This window comes from Aegilops tauschii, chromosome 4, assembly GCF_002575655.3.
Source record: "Aegilops tauschii subsp. strangulata cultivar AL8/78 chromosome 4, Aet v6.0, whole genome shotgun sequence".
In the NCBI taxonomy this organism is placed as follows: Eukaryota; Viridiplantae; Streptophyta; class Magnoliopsida; order Poales; family Poaceae; genus Aegilops; species Aegilops tauschii.
This window is the reverse complement of record NC_053038.3, coordinates 352,081,614-352,086,723: the sequence shown is the minus strand read 5'-3', so window position 1 is coordinate 352,086,723 and position 5,110 is coordinate 352,081,614.

The following is a 5,110-nucleotide window of genomic DNA, read 5'->3' as shown; positions in this document are numbered from 1 at the left end:
GCTTTCAATTTTTTCTCGTGTCAACATAGAACAACATGAGTGTTGTGTTATTTTTTGTGATTTTTTGGGGTTCTTTGGACATTTTATGCATTAAGTGAGTTTTCAATGCATTCATGTGCATAATTCAAATTTGAACTACATGCACATGCCCCAGTGCATATAAATTCGTTGAAAAATCAAATCTTTTTCCTTGGGTGCATGCTTAGTTCCCATGCAAGAAATGGAAATGAATGTCAAACACCCTGCCACCGTCACTCGGCCGCAAACATTGAGATACCTGGTTTTTAAATTCTAGTAAATCCAAAACTCGTCTGAAATTCATGAAACTTGGCATACTATCATGGAGCGGCATCATAATGCCGTGGTAAATTTTTTGTCCCATTTGGGGCAGGTTTGGGTATATGCTTCTAACAAACCAGAGCTTCTCACAACAAGCATGATGGTTTCGGTAGGGAACGCCCCAACTTTGGGGGTGAAACGATATCCATTGCCTCTTATTGCTTTCAATTTTTTTCTCGTGTCAACATAGAACAACATGAGTGTTGTGTTATTTTTTGTGATTTTTCAGGGTTCATTTCGACATTTTTATGCATTAAGTGAGTTTTCAATGCATTTATGTGCATAATTCAATTTTGAACTACATGCACATGCTCCGGTGCATATAAATTGGTTGAAAAATCAAATCTGTTGTCCTTCGGTGCATGCTTAGGTTCCATGCAAGAAATGGGAATGGATGTCAAACACCCTGCCACCGTCACTCGGCTGCAAATATTGAGATACCTGGTTTTTAAATTCTAGTAAATCCAAAACTCGTCTGAAATTCGTGAAACTTGGCATGCTATCATGGAGCGGCATCAACATGGTGTGGTAAAGTTTTTGTCCCATTTGGGGCAGGTTTGGGTATATGCTTCTCACAAACCATAGCTTCTCACAACAAGCATGATGGTTTCGGTAGGGAATGCTCCAACTTTGGGGGCGAAATGATATCCATTGCCTCTTTTTGCTTTCAAATGTTTTCTCATGTCAACATAGAACAACAGGAGTGTTGTGTTATTTTTTGTGATTTTTCGCGGTCCGTTTGGACATTTTTATGCATTAAGTGAGTTTTCAATGCATTTATGTGCATAATTCAAATTTGACCTACATGCACATGCTCCGGTGCATATAAATTGGTTGAAAAATCAAATCTTTTGTCCTTGGGTACATGCTTAGGTCTCATGCAGGAAATGGGAATGAATGTCAAACACCGTGCCACCGCCACTCGGCCGCTACCATTGAGATACCGGGTTTTCAAATTCTAGTAAATCCAAAACTCGTCTGAATTTCATGAAACTTGGCATGCTATCATGGAGCGGCATCAACATGGCGTGCTAAAGTTTTTGTCCCATTTGGGGCAGGTTTGGGTATATGCTTCTCACAAACCAGAGCTTCTCACAACAAGCATGATGGTTTCGGTAGGGAACACGCCAACTTTGGGGGCGAAACGATATCCATTGCCTGTTATTGCTTTCAAATTTTTTTCTCGTGTCAACATAGAACAACAGGAGTGTTGTGTTATTTTTTGTGATTTTTTGGGGTTCGTTTGGACATTTTATGCATTAAGTGAGTTTTCAATGCATTCATGTGCATAATTCAAATTTGAACTACATACACATGCTCCAGTGCATATAAATTGGTTGATAAATCAAATCTTTTTTCTTGGGTGCATGCTTAGGTCCCATGCAAGAAATGGGAATGAATGTCAAACACCCTGCCATCGTCACTCGGCCGCAAACATTGAGATACCTGGTTTTTAATTTCTAGTAAATCCAAAACTCGTATGAAATTCATGAAACTTGGCATGCTATCATGGAGCGGCATCAACATGCCGTGGTAAATTTTTTGTCCCATTTGGGGCAGGTTTGGGTATATGCTTCTAACAAACTAGAGCTTCTCACAACAAGCATGATGGTTTCGGTAGGGAATGCCCCAACTTTGGGGGCGAAACGATATCCATTGCCTCTTATTGCTTTCAATTTTTTTCTCGTGTCAACATAGAACAACATGAGTGTTGTGTTATTTTTTGTGATTTTTCGGGGTTCGTTTGGACATTTTTATGCATTAAGTGAGTTTTCACTACATTTATGTGCATAATTCAAATTTGAACTACATGCACATGCTCCGGTGCATATAAATTGGTTGAAAAATCAAATCTTTGTCCTTGGGTGCATGCTTAGGTCCCATGCAAGAAATGGGAATGAATGTCAAATGCCCTGCCACCGTCACTCGGCCGCAAACATTGAGATACCTGGTTTTTAAATTCTAGTAAATCCAAAACTCGTCTGAAATTCATGACTTGGCATGCTATCATGGAGCGGCATCAACATGGTGTGGTAAAGTTTTTGTCCCATTTGGGGCAGGTTTGGGTATATGCTTCTCACAAACCAGAGCTTCTCACAACAAGCATGATGGTTTCAGATAGAACACCCGTATGCAAAGTGAGAGCAGGATTTGTGCATCTCTTGAACACAAACGGTTCATTTGGATGACCTGTGTGAACCACTTACAAACAATTTGGTGTGATTTGCATATGTCATATTGGGTATGTTGCCATTTGTCAAACTAAAAAGATTGACATTTGTTGAACTAGTAACATTGCCATCTGCCAACCTTGTAACACTACGATTTGTCAAAATAAGAAGCTAAAAATCACTAGCAGTATCTAATTTTTGCAACTAAAATTCAGTAATTAAGCCTAGATGGAGGCGAGGAGGCGTGTTCAGCCAGGCCTACATCGAGCGGCGCTGTACTATTCAATTTGACAGCGGGTGGCGCACTTCCCGATACGGCTTTAATGCATACGAGGGAGAGGGTAGCGGTTCCCGAAATGTTGAACGGCCAATAATGCATCCTCCTTCAATTAGCATCGTGTGAATGCATGAGGGAAGTAATGGGAGGATCGGGAAAAGAGGCAGCACGATGTGAATGCAACGCAGTTTGCACTCATATAAAGGCGCCCCTCCATTGCAATGCATCTACCACATCGTACGCACCTAAGCATTTGCCTAAGCACCTACACTAATAAGCGCAAAAGTGCCCACTCCAGACCCTTGGCGGCGATGCGCGCGAGCAGCCAGCGACTGTGCCAGATGGTCCACGACGCCGGCCTGCGGCATGGCACCGTGGATGGCCTCCATACGGTGTTGGCGATCGGTTGGTGGATGGTTGTCGTTGACACCAGCTACGACTCTCAGTTGGACGAGATGATGGTTCGCACCACCAACAGGTTCACCGTCGTCAAGAAGCTCGCGGACGACATCGCCGTACTCCTCCAGCCCGCACATCCAGGCTCCTCATTGCCTGCCACCCGAATCGGCCTCCATGGTCGGAACCTCTTTCAAGCACTGGTGGCCCTGCGACTGCCCGCCGACACCACGAAGAATGTCCACCTAGAGGTCGCGCTTGCCGCGAGGCGCCTCACCTTGCAAGAAACCGTCGACCTACACATCCATGTGTACGAGCAAATCGTGTACATAGGTATCTACAAGGCCAGTGAGGACGCTACGACGTTGGCCTTCTTCAGCCGGCTGGAAGCCTTGGATGCCTTAGTTGAGAAGCACCTTGACCTCGCCACACAAGCCGCCGGTCGGTGGCCCGGCCGGCGCACTGAGTTCAGGAGGAAGAGGTCGTACATTGATGGATGCATCTTTCTTCTTGCCTCATGTAACCACCACCGCGATCGCATCATCGTGGCCTTAATTCTTATTTTGCTATTGCTTTCTCGTTCCAGTCAATACAGACATGTGTGATCCCTTTGCTCAATACATACATGTCCGTTCTAGTCTTATTTTGATTGTCTTGAATAAAGGTCTATCCCGCCGTTAGGCGCCGCAGCGCGTTGTTCTCGTCGTTAGGCGCCGCGGCGTGCTCTACTCGCGTCCGTTGGTGCACTCTAGTCATGTTCGTCGGCGCGCTCGGCTTGTGGACAGCTTTTCCTTGCGTGTTCAACTGCTATATGCATATATATATATGGTTGCTCGCCGTTGAGGCGACCGCGGAGCGCTCTGCTCGCGTTCGTCCTCGCGTGCTCTGCCAACGGTTGGGCGTGCGCACGATCACGTCGGGGGGGCCCGTATGCATGCGGTTGCGCCACGCGCGTTGCCACGCGATGCAGTTACGTGTGGCACGATGGAATTACGCGCTGCAAATTAGAACTACCATCAGGGCCTGCTGATATTCCTGGCCGTCCGGCTTCCCCTTTAATTCCTGCGGCCATTATAACCTTAGTCTCTTCAACCTTTCGATCGCACCCCACAACACAACAAGCACACCCACGACGACACATAGAGAGGGGATGTCTAGCGGCGCTCCAATGGAGTTCGGTGAGCATAGAGTGGAGACCCACGCAAGGGATACAGATCTCTCGGTGGTGTACACCATCGACCCGGCCGTGGTGGACGACTACATCAACAGCGTTGACCAGTTGCTTGCTGGAGACAAGTACAAGGTGGTCGGCATCGACCTCCAGCACACCGCCGGTCGTCTCGGCATAGATCAGAAGGTTGCCGTCGCCCAGTTGTGCGTTCGCCATCATGTCCACATCTACCACTACTACATGGCCACACAGCCTTGCGACCATTTCAACAGGTTTGTCAACAGCACCGACTACAAGTTCACCACGGTGGAAACCAAAGACGATGTAAATGCGCTCAGTGTTACGGGCTTGGCCTGCAAGAACCTTGTCAAAATCCATGACCACTACAGGGTCTGGGACAGCACGAAGAAGGACTCCCTGGTCGAACTCGCCTCGGCCATCATCGACCCCTACTACGAAAAGATGAAGCAGGATGCCCAGAGAACAAGGCCCCTATCCTGGCACAGGGCCTGGATGCGACAACTGGATGAACCTCACCTCAGGTTCGTGGCTTCTCTTGTGTCAATGCAAACAGTTCATCCGAGTGAACCGCATGCCATATATCGCACACACCTTCTCTGGCTAACCGTTTCTTTTGTGTTGCCTAATCACAAACAATTCATCCGAGTGAACCATATGTTGTACATCGCACACACCTTCATCTGGCTGCCCGTTTCTTTTTTTCCTCCTCATCGGAAATGGTTAATTGAACTAAAC